Source organism: Vicugna pacos, chromosome 18 (assembly GCF_048564905.1).
Source record: "Vicugna pacos chromosome 18, VicPac4, whole genome shotgun sequence".
Lineage (NCBI taxonomy): Eukaryota > Metazoa > Chordata > Mammalia > Artiodactyla > Camelidae > Vicugna > Vicugna pacos.
Genome location: NC_133004.1, coordinates 36,770,249 through 36,793,187, shown reverse-complemented (window position 1 = coordinate 36,793,187; position 22,939 = coordinate 36,770,249). Strand labels below are relative to the sequence as shown.

The window sequence follows — 22,939 nt, the reverse complement described above, 5'->3', positions numbered from 1 at the left end:
TGATGGACATTTAGATTGCTTCCACATCTCAGTTTTTGTGAATAATACTGCTATGAACATGGGAGTGCAACTATCTCTTCCAGATCCTGATTCCAATTCTTTTAGGTAAATATCCACAAGTGGGATTGCTGGGTACTCTAGTGGCTCTATTTTTAATTTTTTGAGGAACCTGGAGTGGTTATCTCCTTAAATCCCAAGGAAACCTACATTTTCCCCATCTCTCTTTTGTTCCTGTTTATTTTCTCCATTCTCTGCATCATCTACATTTTATTCCATGCAGTCAGTAAGAAGCCAAATTTAAGTCTAGACTTTGAGGAGTCTTACCCTAAGGTAAACCATGCCACTTTTTCACTTTCTGAACTCAGTTTCTTTGTCTATAATTAACACCTCAATCTATCTCCAATCTAATATGGTTGTTTGGAAGCAGCCAAAGTGTAGATCTCTGGATAAGGACTGTTCAGACATATGCTAAGTCATAACAGAAGCTTCCCAAGCCATTGGGCATCAATGCCTCATAGAAGTCTCTCCTCACTCTAATGATTACTGTGACATAGAGACGATGGCATTTAGCATCTTGGTATCATACTATGTGGATTTCATAATGCTTACATGGGAAGTTCAATTTCATTGTCTTTTCAGAGTCTTAAATCCTGGGACTGGATTGGTCATTAATGATTAGGGTTTGTGATTCTTTTTCATAAAGCAGAATTCTTGCCTTTTTTCTAAATAGTTTTTGTTAAATGATATTGCACAAGAAAAAGCCTTGTAAACTGCACAGCCCTGTAGCAAGTGCAATTATTATGACATTGCATACAAATACATTCTGGAATCACTGACCTTAAAAAACACTGAAAGCCGTATTCTTACCTATCACAAAGAGTCCTGCTCTCTGGAGAGAGCTGTGAGTTAGATGAGCTAGGGAAATGCTGTATAAACACATAATTGTAAGTCAGTGTCTTGAGATCATAGAAAAAGAAGTAATGGTCAACAGGAAAAAAAATGGATGCACTAAGAAAAAAGGCATCTTATACCAACTTTATTTAATTATTTTAATGGGATCCCCGGACTGTAGGATTTGGAAATATAGACGATACATGGGTTCCACCAAGGCACTCGGTATCCTTGTGAAGTTGAAATTTGGGCTGTGTGGCATTATGGACTAAATACAGAATGATCATCTGAACCCCAAAGATGCTGATAAATTAATGTCAGGCCAGAGAGGGGGTTCAGGAGGATGAACTTAGAGCCCCCCTCCAAGATCACATCCCAGTCTATGTTTGGAATCAGTGACTTGAACATTATAGAAAAGATAGTGATGGTATGTTCGATGACACACAGGAGAGTCAGATCCATCTCATGAGGCCAGAGTGTAGGCTAAACATAAGAGTGTGGAATTTAATTGGAATCATCGTGGAGCTGTGTATTTAGACTGTATTAGGGGTCTCTAGAGGAACAGAATCAATAGGATTGATTGATTGATTGATTATAGTAATTGGCTCATGCAATTATGGAGGCCAAAAAGTCCTGCAATCTGCTGTCTGCCAACTGGAGAACCAGGAAAGCTGGTAGTATAATTCAGTCCAAGTCCAAAGGCCCAGGAACAGGAGCACTGACGTACAAGAGCAGGAGGAGATGGATGTTCCAGCACAAGCAAAGAGAGCAAGTGCACACTTCCTCTGCCTTTTTGTTCTGTTCAGGTCCTTCAACAGATTAGACGATGCCCACCTGCATTGGTGAGGGCAGTCTTCTTTACTCAGTCTACCACATCAAATGCTGATCACATGCACCTTAAATTGCTCAGGTACAGCCTAGGGGAGAACTGGTTTACCAAGCGGGAAAAATTAAAAGGTTTTAGTTGACTATAAGCTCAGTGTGCATCAATGTCCTGAGAAGTTTGCAAAAAAAGAAGGAAAAGAAAAAACACAGTAAAGCAACTTTTGTAGGATTAATAGAAGCAAATTGGCTGGGCTGAGCAAGGTGAGAGGTCTACTCTGCTTGCCCTGCGTGGGTCAGTCAGATCATTCATGAAACACCGCACTCAGTTTTGGGCATGGCTCTGAGGCAGTCCTGACACCCGGGGGCACAATTGAAGGAGAGAGCCCTTGCAGGTCCCTCCCACTTGTTTGAAGAGTTCCGTAATCCCAGCTCGTGGCCTAGGCTTCCACATTAGGAGTAAAACGCATTCATTCACTCAGCACTTATTCTCTGAAAAGCATAGGAATGTGTCCAGAGGTCAATCTACTTTGAAGCTGATGAAGCTGAAGCTTCAAACTCTTCTCTTGCCTGGGTCCCTTCTAAGGCACAAGAGGAGCCCTGGCAGTGTGTTCCCATGGTTGTGTTTTTGCTGAATTTGTAAACCTAAGCTATTATAACTGAAATTGACTCAGAGTGTTGTCTCTTTCTGCTCTGACCCCCCTTTCATGACATTTCACTTCCTTCCATTTGTGCTGGGGGTCACCGGAGGGGTGGTCATCTTATCTTTAAACTTCTGAAGGGAGTTGAGGTGGCATGCATTGTCAGCTGGGTTCAGGGGCATGGATGTATGTAGTTTGCTCATTTTAAAGTAAAATCAAGTTGTGGCTAGCCTTCCTAGTATAAGAATGGCTTCCAGGAAATCTCTTAACCTCCACGGTACTGACCTACCTGGTATCAGGACAGTGGCACAAAGCTAAAAGTCATATAATAGTATGACCAGATCCCATAGAATCCAGAATCAGAAATAAGTGAGAAATGGAAAAGAAAGACTATTTGAAATGTACAGAGTAATAACCTTGTCTGTCAAGATTCTTCCAAGTGTCATGGTTTCTATCCATAATTAGACAAAATGGAGTTTCCTTCTTGGAAGATAACATGAAACTTTCTCCACCTCTGCAGTGAGGACATCTATGTACATTGGTATGAGGGTCATCACATCAGGAGTAAGATTTGGCCCTGAACAAGAACACTTGTCCCCAGGTCTTACAGCTAGTGTGGGGAAAAACTTGATAAACGCAACATTATCATTAACAAACTGTGATGCTCAAATAACATTTCAAAACTCTTAATAATACAAAACAAGTTTTGGTCAACCTTGCCCGGTATTGAAAAAGGTATTGCAAAATTTTTATCATACGAAAAGGCAATCAAAGATGATGCAGTTAAGACTCAGAAAAAATGCACTCTTGTGCCCAATGAGCCCCTGGGGGAGCAATTCTTGTACCGGGGAGATTAGGAGTAGACTTTATGGGAAGCAGAGAGCGACTTTTATATTGATGTTCACCAGACAATCTTCTGTTGAAGGGCTGGTAACAACAGATCCCAGTGAGATAGTTGGTAAGAAGAAAAAACATCAGTGACCGGCCAACAGATTTCTCTCCATCTTAAAAACTGGAGAACGGCCACTTCAACTATGCTCAGTGATTTATAAATAAACTGCTTCAACAATTTAAAAAAAAAAGATCATGCAATTAAAAAGTAAAGTTTAAAAAACTATTACAGAGAGGTATCAGGCAGTTAAGAAATAAAAATATATGTTTTTGTCCTGTTTGTCATTTTTTAAGATTTGCATTTCGCTGGGAGTTTCTTCATCTGAGTATTCACTTTGTACCTAATCTGGTGTTTATCATTTTATTACTTCACTTCAAGAATTCCGCCTCCAAATTATGTAGACTATAGGATTCAGAAAACCTACATCCACCCTGGCTGAGTTTCAGAGAAACTCAAACATAAATGTGGCCAGTGTGTGGCCAAAGAGCTTGTCACGTAGGAGGGGAGGTGAGACAAGTTCATCAGAGAAGAATGCCCCGGACAGCAGGCCAAGGGCCTCGAGAGACACGTGCACCAGTTGCTTGGAGGGTTCCGGGGTCCCTGGGGACACTCTTACCAACATCTCTGCTCTCCAGTCTCCCCGTCTCCTTGGCACTCGCGGTTCTCTTCCTAAAGGAGAAATTCTCTTTCTAAAAAGAAGAAAGTTGGAAGGGAAACCAGCTTTCCCTGTACCAGCCACGTGCTCAGAATGGAGCAACTGTTTCTGTCTTATACTGTCTTCTGGTCCTAGAATGTCCTTCCCCCTAAGTGACTTATGACATGAGTCGCCAGCAGCATCATAAAGGGTCAGTGGCTTCTAGACTAGCGTCCAGCCTCCCTCCCTCACTAGCTACCTGCCCTTGGTTAGGTCATTTGACCTTTCCTCACCTCTACAGCAGGGGTCAAAACGCCACTTCAAAGGCTATTGAAAGCCGCTAAGTGAGTTAATGTATGTCAAACATTGATCAACTTTAAAGCTCTGAACAAATGTTAGACGTTATTACCAACCACCCTTCAAGGCCCAATTCAAATGATACCTTTATATTCAAACGCCCCCTCTAGAGACTCTCCAACCCCTCCCCACTGATCAGTCCTCACTCAGTGAGGACCTCTCTGCTTTTCGTGTATCTCAGTCACTGTTTCACCGTTGCTAAGCCATTCACTTATTTACTCATTCATCCTTTTGTTTCATAAATATTTATTGAGCCCCCTTCTGTACCAGACACACGCTTTCCTCCTCGCTGCGTTTGTACACCAGGCAGAGGCCGTCTCACGCTGATTAGTGTCTCCTACAGCACTTAACTCATTCTCTTGCACTTGGTGAAGGCTCTGGAATGGCTGTTTTCCTGGGGTGACCTTTCAGCTGCGCCTTGAAGGTTGGGGAGGATTTAGATGAGAGGGAGACAGACATTCCCTGGACATAGAGCCTGAGCCCCGTTTCCTCGACAGTAGAGGCACCACCCTGGCTGGACATTAGAATCATTTAGGGGAGCTTGAAAAGAAATGGGGATGCCTGAGCCCCACCCCCAGAAATTCTGCTTTAATTGGCCTGGACATTGAGTTGTTTTTAAAGCCCTGCAGGTAGGGTTGGCTAACCTCTGCTCCAGTACAACTTTAGTTTTGGTGGGTGAGAACTGCCTTTATAGTTCACTGGCCCATCATGAGGATGACTCTGGTCACAAACCCTGCTTAATGTCCTAGTGCCTGGGCTTTGTGAGGTCATTTGTGTTTTTGATGCACCTGCCAAAGGCCAGGTCAGGTACACTGCAAGTAGCTTTCTAGTTTTTTTTATCTGTTACTCCATTATTTCACTGAAATGAGTTAGCAGGTGGGTCAGGGGATGTGGCCAGGCCTGGACGACACATTCTCTCCTGTTTCTCACCTTTGCAGAATCTTCTGCTTTCCAGACTGAAAAGCAAAAGGATTCTGACCCACCCACACAAGAGCTAAAGAAAGATTCAGGATCCCCACCACCACCACCACCTTGCCGACACCACCCCATTTCTTCATTTCCTCTCACCTTCCCTAGGTCTCTAATCGAATTTTTCCACCTCATTTCTATGTTTTTAGTCAGCTCATCCTTGTGTTTTCTTTCTTTCCTCCCCTTGAACAGCTTCCCCTCCAGGTCTACCACCTGTGATTATGCCTCCCATGCAGACGTGCCAAGAGGCATTTAATAACAGGGGCGCTCCGCTGACGGCAGATTTGATAAAGGTGGCGGGGAGGGTTCTTTCAGGGGAGCACTCGGCAGAGAAAGCCTCGCCTGGTATCACAATCCAAGATGCTCCCGGCTCCACCCGTAATTATACCTTCTCAGCCTCACCTATCCACCTCCCTTTCAGAGGAAACTACAGTGGGTGACACTCACCCCCCCTGTGGAGGAGGCGCTGACTCCTTAAGCGGAGCCAGCAGGAGTTCGGTAGGGAAATGCGTTACTTCATTCCTTATCTGCCCTGCGGGCGCTGTCACTACCAGGGGAAGAGCCCTGGCTGCCCGTAGGGAAGATCATCCCTTCAGGCGGTAAAAACAACAACCTTTACCTTTATTGGGGGTGGGGGGGCTTGTTTCCAAAAGAAATTATGCTTCCATTACAGGCCATTTTAGACCACAAGTGATATGTTTGCATTTCCACAAGAATGTCTACCTTTCCCTGTGGGGAACTGAGGCCAGTCAGCCCGGTTCAGGATTTAGTAACTGTGATCAAAGCTCATGACTTCAACTCAAGGAACCAACAGTTAGGTTTTGGAGTTGAATTTCAACTCACTAATTGGCTCTGTAGGTGCCTTTGTTTTTCCTCCCCACTCCCTAAGTGCCCTGTCTTGGGCTGGCCTCCCTGGGTGCCAGAGAATTCTAAACAAGGAAGGGAGCGCAGACTGTCCCAGGAGTGGTGCTGTCTCTCTCTATCAACTGAAGGTTAGCGTTGAGATTCTTGTTAAGAATGTTTTGTCAGCTGGATGTTACTTTAATTCTCCATGACTACTCCGTTTTGGTGTAATTACAGTATTTGCCTACTAGATTTATGTGGAGATTAGGTGAGATAATGCATATAAACTCAACAAGTGCACGGCCGAGTGTTCTTGCTCATTAAATGGGAGTTGGTTTCATTTCGGCGTTCTTTCCTCCCAAGGTACACATGGGAACCAAAGTCCTACCTGGAGGTCCGCTCTCCCCTCTTCTCCCCAGGAAGGAACCAGTGAGGAAGTACAGAGAAGCCTTCCGAAATCCTCAGCACAGTGGCAAAGTAATAGTTGGAGGGCTCCCTTGATATTTTTCAATCCATAATCCCACCTACAGCAGAAATCTCTCTGAGTCACCTCTAGCGGAAGAAGCTTCCACCATGTGCTTGAGACTCACAGGGCCAGAGACACAGTGCTTTTCAAGGATGCCTGTGCCATTTTCAGACTTTAAAAAGTTCTTGCTCATATTAGGCCCAAGCTATCTTAATGTGTTGTGGTGGATGGGATTGTAATCAAGTCAAACCTTAGGATGGAGAATTGAGTTCTTGGATCCCTTCCAGCTCTGAGCTTCTGTGAGCCTAATCTTTCCCTCGTTCATAACATAGGAGTTATTACTTCCCCTGACACCACTCCTGTGAGGATTGATAGTGACCACATTGGTTTCAAAAGTGCTAAGCAATTTAAGGGGTATTCATTAACCTCTTGGGCAACACGCAACACATCCACTTCATTTTCAGCATGACCAACTAGTTAGATGACTGTCACAAGTTTTCAGACACATTCCAAAATAGAGAGGATAGTAAGATGTTCCCCCATGTACTCATCAACCAGCTTCAAAAATTACCGACGTTTTCCTTTCTTTTTTTAAAAAATCATTGACGTATAGTTGATTTATGATATTGTATTAGTTTCAGGTGTACAACATAGCGATTCAATATTTTTATAGATTGTACTCCATTGAAAGTTATTACAAAATAATGGCCATATTTCTCTGTGCTGTGCAGTCTATCCTTGTTGCTCCTATATTTCATATGTAGTCGTTTGTGTCTCTTATTCCCATATCCCTATCTTGCCCCTTCCTCTTTCTCTCTCCCCACGGGTCACTAGTTTGTTCAAAAATTGCCCATGACTTTGTTACTTTGTTATATGATTTCTTGACCTTTTTCTCTTCTGCCTTCCTTCTGGGCATTTTCTAGATTGACAGTGTCTCTATTGAAATGGAGTGACTGCTGGATTGTGAACTGTGGGGGCAGAGAGCATGTCTGTCTTGTCCACCATTCTCTTTCTAGTGCCTGGCACTGCCCTGGTAGCCTCTTAATAAAATTTTTTAAAAATAAGTGAACTGAAAAAACAAAAGGGCTTTTGGGGCCATAACACTCCCTCAAATATTATCTCTTCTGGGGTAGGAAGTAGGTTTTTTCTACATACCAGGGAGTCTGGGTTATCATAATAAAAATTAACTGACTATAGTTGGCTGGTGAGGGAATTATGGGAACCCTTTGGGCCCCTGCTGGGTGGAGTGCTGGGGTAAAGTAAAGCTTATTGTGTCATTGGTTTGGATGAGAAATCAGCCCTGAATCCTTTTCAGTATGTGCACTTGGGGATTTCCTAAGAGCAGAGATAGGTACCATCTCAGCACTTCTTTCTCTGTATTCAGCTATATGATTCTCCAGTGCACCCAGCCTCTCCCCAAAGTCAGCTGGAGCATCATTGCTGCTTCCAGGGGAGCAGGAGGGCATCAGAGATTACGACGCCCATTTGCTTATCTGTAAAATGACCTACCTCATGCGGCCATTGGGAGTTATAAGGAGATAATGTATGTAAAGTACATCTCACAGTGCCTGGCATAGAATCATTGTTCATTAGATGTTAGCTTTTATTTTCCAAGTGGTTTGGCAGTAATCAAGTATGAGCATGTGACTGCCTTTAGATGCATGCAGTAGCCTTCCACACTTGACCTCTCGGTCTTCCACGTTTGATCTCTTTTAGTGAGACCTCTGGTGTCCCAGGCATCATGCTGTGTGCAGCAGCCTAGTGTCACCAGGTTACTGGAGACAACTTAGAATCTTGAAGGCAGTATTTGTAATTAACCTGTTCTTCCTCAAGTGTTCTCTGGTGCCACTTTCAGAGCTAGAACATGGGCCTGAAAGGACCGCTATTCTCATAGATGTGGAAATTCTTGATCATTCTTTTCTTTTTAATTGAAGTGTAGTTGATTTACAGTGTTGTGTTAGTTTCTGGTGTACAGCACAGTGATTCAGTCATGTATATTCTTTTTCATTATGGGTTATTACAAGCTATTGAGTTTAGTTCCCTGTGATACGGTAGGCCCTTGTTTATCTATTTTTATGTATAGTAGTTTGTATCTACTAACCTCAAACTCCTGATTTATCCCACCCCTCCTCCGTTCCCCTTTGGTAACTGTAAGTTTGTTTTTGATGTCTATGAGACTGTTTCTGTTTTCTAAATAAGTTCATTTGTCTCATTTTCTTAGATTCCACATGTAAGTGGTATCATGTGATATTTGTCTTTCACTGACTTACTTTGCTTAGTATGATAATCTCCAAGTTGCTGCAAATGGCATTATTTCATTCTTTTTTATAGCTGAGTAGTATTCCATTGTGTATATATACCACAACTTCTTTATCCAATCATCTGTCCAATCATCTGTCCATGGATATTTACATTGCTTCCATGTTTTGGCTATTGTAAATAGTGCTTCTATGAATATTGGGGTGCATATATCTTTTTGAACTGGGGATTTATCCAGGTATATGTCCAGGTATGGGATTGTTAGATCATATGGTAACTCTATTTTTCATTTTTTAAGGACACTCTATACTGTTTTCTCTTGGTCATTCTTTTTTTTTTTAATGTGATGTACTATTTTTCGCAAGTTGCCTTTTTTAATTTTTCTGGGGGAGGGGAAAGTAATTAGGTTTGTTTATTTATTCATTATTTATTTACTTTAATTGAGGTTCTGGGGATTGAACCCAAGACCTCATGCATCCTAACCACACACTCTACCACTGAGCTATACCCTCCCCTACTCTTAGTCATTCTTGACATCACTTATGAAGGCCCTTAAAAGGTCAACAATGTATCATTTGTTCTTTTCTGGAGAATTGGTCTCTACTCTTACTTGCCTGGCATACAATGGGCTCTCAACCAATTCTTGTATTCATGAATGAATGTGTAGTGAGGTCAGCCCTTGCTTTTTCAAGGTATTTCTAGAAGAATTCCTTTGGACAAAACCAGCCAAGAATAGATATTATTTGTAATGGACGTGAAAGAAAAACATGCATGGCAGTCACAAAACTATCACCTCACCTAAGGAAAGGAGGAAAGAAAAAAGAAATACAGAAAAAAAGAAAGAAATTTTGCATTTTCTTTTGGACATGAATCTTTCTGGAACTCCATATTTAAAGAACTGCTAGACAGCTATCAAAAAACGAATTGGGGTATGGCCTGTGGGGAGGAACTGCTCGATGCTTACAATGGATGGGGTCAAATTTGCATTGAAATTGGTCAGCTGACCAAATCTCAGCCTCTTCCTGTTAATACGTGCTGACCCTCTTTACCTCCACATCTTTCCTTTTCAAACAGAGACTTCTTGAGCTTCAGAACTACACTCTTACCTTAATTTTAATCTTTGTTTCTTCACAATCTTAGCTTCTCCATAACGGCAGACATAGCTTCAAATTCTGCAATTTCTTGTCCTTTTCTTCATCCATTGCAGGTAACAAGGCACTCATCCTGCAGTGGGTGGTGGGATAATGAAAAAATGTTGTCCCAAACAGAGGAAGGGATGCGCTCTCTCTCCCCCTCCCTCCCTTCTCCCCTCCCTTTCTTTCTCCCTTTCAATGTCTGTCTCTCTCATTTTTTTCTTAACAACATTTTTGTAGCAGAATGAATCATCGAATTTAACACTGGTGAAAAGAAAGTCATGAACAGGAAGAGGGGTGTGAAGAGGAAGGTGGCTGGGACAGGAGGTTAGAAAGTGCACATCTGCTCCCACTGGAGGATTACAGGATGAAACTACTTCCCTTTGTTGTGCCTTCTGGGGCACCACGTGGGGACTACCATTGTCCCAATACTGTACGAAGCTAGTCCACATCCATTAGGATAAGCCCAGAAGTGAGAAGGGACCCAGGAGCTCGCAGGTGATGCCCATGCACTTGGGATTCAGGAACAGAGGAGTAATGCATCTCAGTAAACAGCCTATTGACCACCAAGGAGTCAAGTCAAATTGCGGTCTCTCCTCTCATCTCTCCCCATCGCTGCATTATTACTGGACTGCATTTGTTCTCTTTGCCTCCACTCCTTCCAGAATCAATAGCCAACAGTGATTCCCTCTGACCAGTGTGAATTATACACAGGCATGATGGGGGCCTGTGGCAAGTGGGCAGGCAGTTCCCAGGCTGCCTGTCCCCAGGGTACGTTCATTGCTCCAACCCTCTTCGGGGCCAGTGGGCTGGGTAATGTGACCTCGGAGCCTGGGAAGGGGTGGCGTGTGTGCTAGTTAGCAGGGAGACACAGATCTGTCTCTCCAGGCCTGCAGAATCCGGGAGGGGAAAAAAAATGAAACCAGGAAGTATGAGTGTTGCCTTACGGAAGCAGAGAAGCTATTTCCTCTTTGCTTTCACCTGAGCTTTGTCCGTGGGCATCCGTCTTTCTTATCTCAACCCTGAGTGTCGATAGTCTGGACACTAATGTCAAGCAGACTTTGGTTCAAGTCCAGGTTCTGTTTCTTATTGATTGTGTGAACTTGGCAAGTTACTTAAACTCCCAAGACACACGTTCTTCATTTACTATTAAAAATACTGCACTGGCTTGTCATAGGGATTAAATGAGATGAAATATTTCATGTACATGCTTAATACAATTCCTGGTAAGTTCTCAGTAAATGATAGTCATTTACATTGTTATCCTGTGTAACTTTCTTCCTTGTATTATTTTTAAGGTTTTTTTTTTCTCCTATGGATAAGGTTCTAGGAGAGCAAGATGTAGAAAGTGGGACTTTTTATGTGTCAAGAAAATAAGATGAATACATTGAAGATGTTTGTGTTTATTTCTTCTGCAAAAATAAGCTTTTCTCTTCAATTATGGCACTAAAAGTTACAATTTAACCTCCAGAGGTCCCCCTGCTGAGGTTTTGACTTTGGGTGTACTCCTTGACTTTGATCTGGGGCCCACTGCCCTTTGGGAACAGTGCTCTTGACATGTACCCAGGCAGAGGACCAGAGTCAGACAGCTGGATGTACAGGTATGAGTCTCAGGAGGAAGGACTGGGCTGGAAACCTCTATTTAGGAATTCATCAGTGTGTGACCTAAATCATGACTGCAAGTGAGAGTGCACAGGGAGGCTGTGTAGTGGGAGCAGGACCACAGTGCAGTCATGGGAGGGGTGGGTGCACCAATGTTTCAGAGATCTTTGGGGAATAAAGATCCATTGACGGAAAGGGAGGCAGAGCACTCAGAAAGGGAGAAAAAACTGGAGAGGGAAATGTCCTGGTCTCTGAGATCAGTGGAACAATGACACCCAAGGATGTCCACATCCTAGTCTCATAACTTGTGAATCGGTTTCCTTATGTGGCAAAAGGGACTTTGCATATGTGATGAAGTTAACGATTTGGAGATGGAGAGATTCTTCTGGGTGTCAGTGTAATCATAAGGAAGGGAGGAGGCAGGAGGATGAGAAAAAGAGATGTGACAATGGAAGCAGAGTCAGTGTGATGAAGTTGCTGGCTTTGAGCTGGAAAGGGGCCACCGACCAAGGAACGTGTCCAGCCTCTAGAAGCTGGAATAGACAAGGAATGGATTCTCTCTAGAACTTCCAGAGGGAACTGGCTGACACCTTTGTTTTAGCAAAGTGAGGCTCTGGCCTCAAGATAATGAATGTTTATTAATAAATTAGGATATACATTTGGATTGCCTAAGCCCCTAAGTTTGTGGTAATTTGTTATAGCATCAGAAGGAAATTAATACAGTCCCTAAGGGAATAAAGTGGTCAGTGGTGGAAAGAGCAGTCCGCTGTGTCAACCAAGTGCGCAGTTGGCAGCAGAATCAGTGTCACCCTAAGTAAAGGTAGCTCATATATTTTCCAAAGGGGATGGAGATGCGGGTTTGAGGACCAGGCTCAGGATGAAGAATGGGGCCTCATTTACCTGGGATATGAGCATGAGCCGGGCCAGAAGAGGTATGGACATGGCTCACGCCTACCCCCTGGGGTAAGCCAGGCTCTGTGGCAGTCAACCCAGCTGCAGGGACTGCAGGGGCAGATGAAAGAAGAGTGGGGCCATCTTTAATTGCTGCAGGTAGCACTGGCAGATGGGCAGTGAGCAGTAATGGGGCTCCCGCCAAGGGGGAGGGGCACGCCTAGTTGGACAGTCCTGTAGACTCTTGCCACTGAGAATACCTCTCAGTAAGAAACAGACCAAATCACTGACTAGGTTCGGGTTCAAGTTTAAGGCTTTAGTCTAAAATGGGGTCTGGAATATGACATAGGTGTCCAGGAGCTGGACTAAAGCAGAAAATAATTGAAAAGGTAAGATTCCCAGATAGATAATAGTTTGGGTGAAGTAGGTGATTGTCTAGGTTTCAGGACAGGCTCTGGAGAAAGGGAGCAGAGGGGCCAAGACATGGGAATCAGAGCTGGGTGTTCAGTTCTGTTCTACTTCCTGCTCCAGCTCAGGCCTGGGGTTGGCAGGAGGGCAGCCAACAGACTGTGGCATAGTTTGGCGCCAGGCAGCTTGTGTCAGAGAGGTAGAAATGAGGCTGAGACTGGGCTGGACAGTCCCCAGGGGCGAAGCTCTGCCTCACCCACGAGTTCTTCCCGTAGACATGGTCGAGGCCTCCAGGCTGAGGACAGAGCAGATGAGAAGGTGAAGGCAGGGACGGGGGAAGGTGAGTGCGTGAACGTTCACTGAAAGGAATGCCCACTACTCTTGTCACGGCCCTTTTTCAAATGCGGTGAAGATGCTGAGGCTCCGCAAGAGGTGACTGGTACCTGGAGTCCTACCAAGCAGCTGCACAGCAGAGGCAGACAAGGCTGGGGTCTCTGAGCTCGCTGCCTTGGGCTCCTTTCCCTGCACAGCCAGCCCTCCAGACAGGGCCAGAGCATGATTTGCACTTGGCCTGGACCCACGTGTGCATATTTTGCAAGGATCCTACAATCTGAGCTCCCCTTTGGCAGGGAAAATTCTGTTGGTTTGAACACCTAAGACCTATTGGACTCTAGGATTGGTAAAGCTATTGCCTTTTCCATATTGGTGATGAGTCCACCGGCCTGGGGAGGAGGTGGAGAGAGACTGGTAAGAAAGCTAACGGATTCCATATGGATATAGGATTTTTGTGTTGTCTTTCCCTTTCATTTTACAATGAGATGTCTTCCCATGGAATATTTCTGCGATGAAAACCTCTCCAAAGAAGAAATCGCTCATTACCACAGATGGCAGAGTGAGATGTAAGAGTAAATGAATCTGAAAACCAATATTTGCTGAGGAGCTGTGGTTGTGCACTGAGGTATACAGGGAGAGGGGACACGGCCAAGTCATTTATACGCTGTTAACAATCAGGTGCGCCTGGGTCCCTTCCTCAGTTAGATTTGCAGTGGGGCCCAGGTATCCAAAAGTGGTTCCAATGCACATCAAAGACTGAGAACCAGGAAAGTAACGTCTTGCCTGTGACAACTTCACTTTGGGGGGTTTGATTATCCTCAAGTGGCCCCACAGCTCCGTGGCTTCCAGAAATCTCTGCAGGGGCAGGAATCGTGAGACCTGCAGTAGGGGCAGATGTGAGTGAGCCTAGCAGACTTCCCAGCAGAGTCTGAATGCTGCTCCGTTAGTCTCCGTTTGCCTGCGTCCTGAGAAGTCTGGAGTTATGCTCCATTTTCTGGAGAAATGCTGTGAAAGCTTAGTATTCATGAATTTGAGCATTTGAATGTTACCCCTGGCAATGTTCAAAGCCTGTCGCCTGAGTCTTTCCAAGTCCTCTCTTTGCTTACAAGCCCCATGCAGGTTTCACTTCCAGAACAAGCCACTGGCTCTTAGAACGTGTGGTCTGCATTAGTCGGCTGGCTTCCTCTGGTGGGGCTGTGCTGGGCTATCCTTCTTTCTTTCTTATTTTAACTACTTGGCGCAGGAGGGAAGAGGCAGGGTATAGATTTTGGTCTATGATGATCGTGGAGTATTTCCAGATGGTAAGTGTATAATCCCTTTGGTTCTGCTGTGTCTGCCAAGCGAGAGCATAACTAGTGTGCTGCAGAAGAGAACAGACAGCAACACACAAGTGTGACACGGCTCTGCTGCTGTGCTGTGCTTGAGGAGACACGAACACAATGTCATTAGCATGCGTGCCGACCTACATTTTTCTCCCCCTTTGTGTGTAATTTTAAAGGATTTTGAATGGAAGGATAGTTGAGGGGAAAAGGGGAAAATGATTTGACAGAGCAAAAAATATCTGTTAGCAGTGTATTTCCCTGGTTCTAATTCAAGGAGATTTTCTGAAAATCGGTTGATCAGTGAGTAGAGTCATTTTGACGAGAAAGACAAAGGTGAGCTGTTACCCAGGAGAGGTGGTCGGGAAATGAACTCAAGGATCCATTGTCTTCTCGCTCTCCCTTCGTGGTGTTGGCTTGTTTGGGGGGAAACTTTATAAACATTGGGAGGCAATGGGCCACATGCAAAGATATGTGGGAGAGAATAGAGAAGTGAGCATCTGAATGCGGGCCTGCAATAGAAGTTATCTGATCTCTGACCATGGTCGGTCCTGGAATCCTGCGAGGTCTCTTGCGCCCACTACACTTGTAGACCCTCTGGAAGTTGGTGCCCACTGCTTGCTGATGGACTCTCCCCATCCTGGGCTCTGCCTTTCTACCAGACCTCTGATGAATTGCCATTACCAGACATCCCTGCCGCAGGTTGCCACCTGAATGGACTGCCTGTTGCCTACCCCTCTGGCGACCCCCTGCTATTGTTGGTCTGCTTGGCCCTGGGTCTTGATCAGGTCCACACCCAAAAGACAGTCCAAGGCTCCGTCAGCATCCCAAATGCAAGCTTCTTTTGTCTCCTATTCTACCTTCTGTGTGTTTCATTAATGCTTGACCTGTATCATTTCTGGCTATCTTCATGGACAGTCACAAAGCAGTCCTGGGAACTTGAATTTCCATTTTGGAGCCTTGGGTATATTGCTTAACTGCTCTCTGTGTGAGTGACTTCATCCCAAAAAAGGGATGGTGGAAGTGGAAACTTGCACCTTTGCAACTTGGTAGATCACACAGTCAAAAGGCACTTGATAAAAACGGGGATGAGCTGCACTGTTGTCTTGGTGTCGTTGGGTCTGTGTTTGCTGTTTCTTTCCAGAGTGTATTTCGCCTCTCTACGATGCAGGCGTCTCCAGCGGGGACTCGAGTTTGTGGTTCAGTCGAGAGAGTGCTTGGGATATTTCCAAAGTATTATGGAAAAGTCATCAAGCATTTTTTTTCTAGCAGAAATACTTCATTCAAACTTTTCACTTCCACTTGCAATATCATAGTCTTTTACATCATAAATCTACTTTTGAGTCATTTATTTTAGCAAAAATTTTCAGGGTCCCTTATCACTTCTGTCCAAATCTTGAGAGCTGTTGTTTGATGGTGAGGGTGGCTCAAGGGCAGGGTTACAACAGGTGTTTCTGGGAAGTGAACATGAGCCAAATTCAACATGAAATACATCGATAAGTTCTCATGTAAGTAGCAAGCCTAGTAAATTTGAAGTTAAAGTACCAACTGCACCCAGTAAATATCTTCTGTGTTTGTTTCTTTTTGGTGGGAGTGAGATGAAGTAATGATGTAAATCACCTGTGCTAAATTCTTTGGCCGACTTAACGGTGTATTTTTAAAATTCTGTTTATATTTTAAACTTAGAGAAATTCACTCTCTCGTATTTTAGCCCACACCTTATGTGAAAATAAAACTGGCAACTTATAGTGTTTATCCCATTAGTATTCAATTATATTTCCCAGATAAACAGCTGGAGGCCATCTCTTCAGTGACAAATGTGTTCGATTTGACTTAATCACCACCACAAGGCACATCATTTACCGGCATTTGCTGTAGTACAATTTTAACAAGTAGGGTGATTCACCCTGGGAGAGGAGAGAAAAAGAATGTAAAACACTGAGAGGCAAAAAAGAGAAGAAAAGGCAAACCTGAAATTAAAAGGTGTTTGTGCCTTTTAAAATTTCTCGCTTTCATTGAACCCATAACCTTCATACAGAAATGTTAGCTATCTTGATTGTGGTGGTGGTTTCATGGGTGTAGACATCTATCAAAATTCATCAAATTGTACATCTGAAATATGTGTACTTTACCATACAGGAATCATACCACAATAAAGGTGTTAAAAAATTTTTTTTCAAGTGCACAAATCAAAAGGGCATATACAGTGCAATGAACTGTCACAGCTTGAACATATCCAGGCCAATGACTAGGACACACAGCAACCCAGAACCACTCTCCCCTATCCTTGGATGTCTTCCTCCCCCAAAGTAACCAACATCTCTTATATTTGTATTTGTTTTTAAGGATCTTGGCCATTGTCCTTCTCAAAGTTCCTTAGCCAGACTCTTTTGAAGAAGTTCTCAGTGTGCTTGTGGACTAAGGTTTCCATGAGTCAGGTCCTAGCTTTGAGCACAGTGTCCCAGAGTTTCGTACTGGCTGGGACGGGAGCAGACGTGGAGGCGGGAAGGGGAGCTAAGTGTTGCAGTGGGAGGTACGAATCTGCCATCCCCTCCCCACCACGTCCTGGGAAGCCGCAGTGCTCCCTCTCCTGCTACTTACTTCTTCAGCATGAACGCAGGCAGACACCTGATCTGCTTCCTCTCTGGGTTGCTGCGAAGCTCTCATGACTTAATGGATATGAAAACACTTTGAACAGGATAAAGTACTGCACAATTATTGCATACCTTAACCAAAGTGATGGAGAGATGTTGATAGCAGAGGGAGTTATGCTGAACTAGAGGAAGACAAATGCATATGTATTCAAAACACATAGGGCACTGATCCTAACGGTTTTAAACGGCCCTAAATGTTTCTGACTTTGGAGAAGTGCCATTAACTTAACTCTGTGGGGCATGGCCCTAATGAGGCCAGGGTCATGCAGTAACCTTCGTGTCATAGAACATTTGCGGTGCTATGACAAAAATAACCATACCCTTGGTGGCTTATAAACAACAGAAATGTATTTCTCACAGTTCTGGAGACTGGAAAGTACAAGGTCACGGCTCTGGCAGATTTGGTGTCTGGTGAAGAAAGCCTGCTTCCTTGTGCTCCGTCATCTTCTTACTACAGTCACTAGGTGGGAGCTCTCTGGGGTCTCTTTTATAAGCACATTAATCCCATTCACGATGACTTAACACTCAGGATCTGACCCCCTCCCAAAGCCCCCACCTCCAAACATCATCACGCTGGGGGCTAGGTTTTAACATATGAATTTTGAGGGGACACTGTCTATGATGCTCTATCTGATCTAATAGATTTTTTATTATTAGTTTTTTTACAATCCTACATTGACTGAATTGACTTTAGTCTGTCGTGTATATGATCCTATTTCCCCAGCTGCGTTCAATTTATCAGAAATGTGAACTGTGTATGATTGATGATTATTAATCTGATGATTACGAATAGATTATCAGAGTATCAGAAAAAAATCAAGATATATAACCTACTAATGGAGAACCATTTTTACATGAAAGGGCAGCATATTCTAATATTTATGATGTAAAAATAATGGCCTCCTGGTGCTTTGGTTAGGCTTCTGGCAACTTGGGGGACATAGACAGGTAGCATCTAGGCACTGTGGTAAGTCCTTGGTGAAATCACGGTAAGTAAGACAGTCATGCTCCTTGCCTACTGACATTTCAAGTTTCTCAGCAAGCTTTTCTTATCTCATTTAGTTCCCTTCTTGTTTTGTTATGTTTTCCTTTCAGTCTGTTCTCTCCTTTGGGCTTTCCATTCCTGGGTCCTAGAGGTGAGAAGTGGTCTGTTCTGAGTAAGTTTTCTAAAATTTCCTTCTTCATTTCTGTGATGTGCTTCTTCTTTGAGTCTAAGTAGCGGGATTCTTTCCTATCTGTTCTGTGTTTTTGTTTCACTGGGTCTCCTGTTATTATTTAATGATTATTTCTTTGTTTAGAGTGTGTTGGTGATGCTGGTGGTGAAGTCTCTTTACTTACCCTTGACGGAGGAAGAGATGTTTAGTCACGGTTCCTACTAATGGTTGGATGTGTGCATCACCTGCTGGGTTCACTTGTGCACTGGGTCAGACACACTTCTCAGAAATTCAGTGAACACAGCTCCTAAGACCAGTCCTCAGCATGTGGCACGTTTCCTCTGAGGAGGTTCTGCTAGCCAAGCTGGGACCTTTCACTCCCACAGGCCAGGTTCTAACAGGTGTAGGAATTGAAACCTTACCTACAGCTCCCAGAATACACTGCTCCAATAGCTCTTCCCGTGTACCTCCCTCCCGGGGATTTACCTTCCAGAGTGCATGGTACTCCTGTTCTCTCACCAGCCCAGCCCATCTCCTGGGACTAGTTCTCTGGGAGTGACAGGTTCTTACTGGGTATTGTAAAGACTCCCCGATTTGGGTGAGGAGAGGTAGAGCTTGGAGGAAGAGGAATAGCACTTGGATGGCTTCAGAAATCAGCATTCTTGCAGGAGAGGGGATATGTCTTGGGTTTCTCATGCTACGTACCTTGAACCGGAGAGCAAATATGGGAGAAAGGAGGAGTGGTGTGTCTGCTTTCAGCCCAAGTGAACCATCAATTCTGTTTTGCCTTCCAGTTCCACTGCTTCATAAAGGAAAATCTCCCCAATTCTATCCAGAAATAGGTTGACTGTTGTCCTATTTTTTTCCCTAGAGTTGTGAATTTTAATTTTTTTCTGTGTTTTTAAAGGCATTTTAATTAAAAGTTGGGAAAGTCTATTTCAGGGCTGCTAAGTAGATGATATTTAAAACTAGAAGCTGAATACAGCATATTACTTCTTAATATTATAATTGTATTTATCATTTTCTCCCCCAACCTGTCTTCTTTTCTACTTAATGAAGTTCTTTGTTTTCTCTCACCACAAATATTATTTCTGTTAAATACTTTGAGCTTTTCTATTTCTATTTAAATACAATCAGAATGAAACTTTTTCTACTAGTCTAATATTTTTCCATAGTTAAACCTATTTAACTAAATCAGATTGTGGGTTTCCCCGCACCATTTTTGATGTATTTGAACCTACAACTGTTTTGAACTCTTAAGTTTAGAACGGATGGGAGATGCGCTATTGGACTCACTCCCCCCTTTCTAATCCCTGCTTTTTTTTTTAATACTTTTGTGTCTTGGAAACTGCACCTTATTTTTTTCTTCTTTCCTTCTTACCCCTTCAAGTTCTCATGGTAAAGTGACAGTACAAAATTTGAATTACTTACTTTACTTTTATCTTTTTAGTGTGTGAGCAGGTAGGACAGGTTGAAGGTTATGCTTCTAAAGTAGTCTTTGATAAGTGACGATAACAGGCCCTGGACCTCGTCTCCATTTGCACATATTCCCTCGAGGCCTCTCCAGTCCCCCAGGTTTCAGTAGCATCCAGGCATGTTGGGCTCTCACCCAGCCTCTCCCCTAAACCCAGGCCTGCACATCTAGCTGTCTTACTCTTCCAGGTCAGAGAGACAGCTCACAGCTCAAGGCATCAAAGCAGAGCTCTAGGTTCTTCTCCTCTTCCACCCAAATTCCCCCTGGTCCTCATCTCAGCCACCCCGTTCTACCAGTCATCTAGCTAAAATCTTTCTCACATCATATTCAATCCATCAGCACATCCTGCCAGCTCTAATTCAAAAATACACCTGAGTCTGAGCACCGCTCACCTCTACCTCTGTCTCTACCATCACCTCCTGACTGTTTTTCTTACTTCTATTCTTGACTCCTCACAGTCTATTCTCTGCTGAGAGGCCCGAATGATCCATCTAAAGTGTAAATCAGATCACGACCTTGCTCTGCTCCCTCCCTGATAGCTCCCCATCTCACTCAGAGTGAGATACGCAGTGCTCTCCATGGCCAGCAAGGCCCTGTGTGACCTTGCCCGTGGCTCGTCCTCTTTATCTCTCTCACCCCTTACTGTTCTTCCCCCAGACACTTGCGTGGCTCAGTCCCTCCTTCTTTTAGGTCTGTTCAAACATCCCTTTCTCGGCAGAGTCTTTTCTAATCACCCTATTAAAGTAACACCTTCAGTCACCTTTGACCTCACTTTGTGTTTCTTTGGAGCACTTGACACATTATGTATTTATTAGTTTATGTGTTTACTGTCTGTCCTCCCATTATTTTATTCACTGCTATATCTTTAGTGCTTAGAAGAGCTCCAGGCCCAATCCATATTTGATGAACGTATAAATGAATGGATCCCAATTCATTAGGTTTGCATTTTTCATTTCATCAAATGCCTTCACTCTGGTTGGTAGTTTCAAATGGTGTGTTTTTTTTAACTTTGTTTTTATTGAGTTATAGTCATTTTACAATGTTGTGTTCAAATGTTTTTTCTACTACAGAACATTCTCACAAAGTCTTAGGAGGAATACTAACATGCAAAACTGATATAATTGGGGTGGCCTGATTGAGTGGAACGGTGAGAGATGAAACAGGAAAAACCCCTCTCTCTGAGCTCCTCATGGATGCCCCTATGTATGTTTAAAAACCACCAATATAGATTATCTCACCCAATCTCGATAACTATTGAGGGAGGCAGATATAATTACTCTATTTCATAGATGATGCAAATAATGAGATGGAAGAAGCTGGCCAAGAGGACATGGTGGAATGAATAAGCCACATGGCCACAAAGTGGCAAAGTCAGACATCAGCTCAAGTGAGCTAGCTGACACACCCTCTTCTCAAAAGATCATGCTCAGAAATGATACATATTGCTTCCACGCACACTCCATTACCAAAAACAAGCCACAAGGGATACCCTGCATGCAAGGGAGCTTGTAAAATTCCAGTCCTGACATAAGACCTGCCAGCTATGGAATGGAGACCAAATTTTGGCATACAGCTAGATATCTCTGTAACATCCCCTCCCCTTCCCTCCTGCAAAACTTCATTGAAGTCTGTATTGGTCTTTGAACTTCTGAGAGATTGGATTCTTTGGAGAGAACTTGAAATTCTGTGACTGGAGTGGGGTGGGAAAATCAGGCTGTCCAAGGGGCCAAGGAGCAAGGCCATGTAATATCTGGCTTACATGTATGTGAAGAGTGCACCTCTTAGCTATGTACTGTTTGTATGTACGTGTTTGTAGCAACTCTTCCAAATGAGCCCAAACTGGACTTCAGAGTCTGACAATTTCTCAAAGTGATTCACTGTACCTGGAAATCTCCAGGTTTCCATATATGTGAGTTGCCATGTTGGTTGTACTGGGGATTTGGATTGTAATTTCGACAAGAGGAGAGAGATTCTATACGTTTTTCCTGTGGAGAAATGGGTGCAAAGGAAACTGATGAGGAGGATGATACGGGAACTGGCCATACGAGACTATGTGGACAAGTTTTTAACCCTCAGAAAGAGAGGGCATGGTACCAGCAGCTGAAGACATCGTTCCTGTAAAAGTGTGTTTCACAAATACAAGGTAGGAGTGTACTTCCTGGATCCATTTTATTTGAGTAGAGCCACGTGGCTGGTTCCGGCTAGTGAACTAGGAGTAGAAGCGATGTGTGTCAGTTTCAGGCTGAGCATTTAATCCCTGGTGAAGTCTCACCCAGACCCTGTTTCTTTCTGCCACAGTAGCCTGCAAATATTCAGGTGGTGGCTCTTCCATCTGCCTGGGCTCAAGCCTGATTGTAATGAACGGAGCACCACTAGTCAGCTGCAATGGATATGCAGTAAGGGAGCCATTAAGCTTTGTCGCTGGGGCCCCTGGGATCCGGGGGTTGTTTGTTATTGCGGCATAAACTAACCTAACTTGACTGATACAAAGATCCTTGTGAGACTGTAGGATAAAAATGAGCTGTTTTCACAGAAGGAGGCAAAGTACAATGCAGAGTAGATGAGTGAGCGTTCTCCCATTTTTCACATCAGAGCACAGCAACCACACCAACTCTGCAGCAGCAGAGACACAGCAGCAGGGTCTCCCATACCTAGTAGAACGGAGAGAAAATCACGTCCTTGGGGAAATCAAGAAACAGGTAGAACAACCATCTCTGAGGTTTACTTGTTTCACCAGCTAGCATCGCCCTAACTAACATAGGAGTTTATGTCCCATGCAACTCAGCCAGTAATCTCAGGATTCCTCTTAGACATTTTTCTTCCCCAAAGCCCGTTTCTGGCAAAGCTGCTGAAGTTCCCCACCCCTGTTCTTCCCCAAACAATGCATAGTTCTGCTAGTTTTTCTCCCTCTCCCCTGGATGATAGCCCTCTAATCTTCATCTTACTTTTCTGACCACTCTGTGAAGCAGAGCTATTCTGTCAGAGTTTCTGACCCTGAACTGCATTCCCATCCTCAAGAAGGAAGTCAGGAAATCTCCGTTCTGTGAAGATCATTGAGGAACGATCGCTAATTTCTTGAACTTACTTTTTGTGTTTCAAACTCTATTCTAAATGGATCATCAACTCTTTCTTCCTCACACATGGTCTGTTGATCCCAAGGGGATTCCTGGTGAACACTGCATGTTCTCCATGTTTTG

General features: G+C 43.8%; 2 long non-coding RNA genes across 2 annotated transcripts; both read right to left on the bottom strand.

The window, feature by feature from the left end:
* Nucleotides 1-1,368: 1,368 nt before the first annotated feature.
* On the bottom strand, nucleotides 1,369-4,024 carry LOC140686963 (uncharacterized). Its single transcript, XR_012060970.1, has 2 exons — nucleotides 3,863-4,024; nucleotides 1,369-1,819 (listed from the first exon to the last, which is right to left on the bottom strand). It is a non-coding gene; the product is annotated as an uncharacterized lncRNA (long non-coding RNA).
* A 439-nt stretch (nucleotides 4,025-4,463) lies between these two features.
* Nucleotides 4,464-4,950, bottom strand: LOC140686964 (uncharacterized). The gene is made up of 2 exons (XR_012060971.1): nucleotides 4,882-4,950; nucleotides 4,464-4,654 (listed from the first exon to the last, which is right to left on the bottom strand). It is a non-coding gene; the product is annotated as an uncharacterized lncRNA (long non-coding RNA).
* Between the last annotated feature and the right edge of the window lie 17,989 nt (nucleotides 4,951-22,939).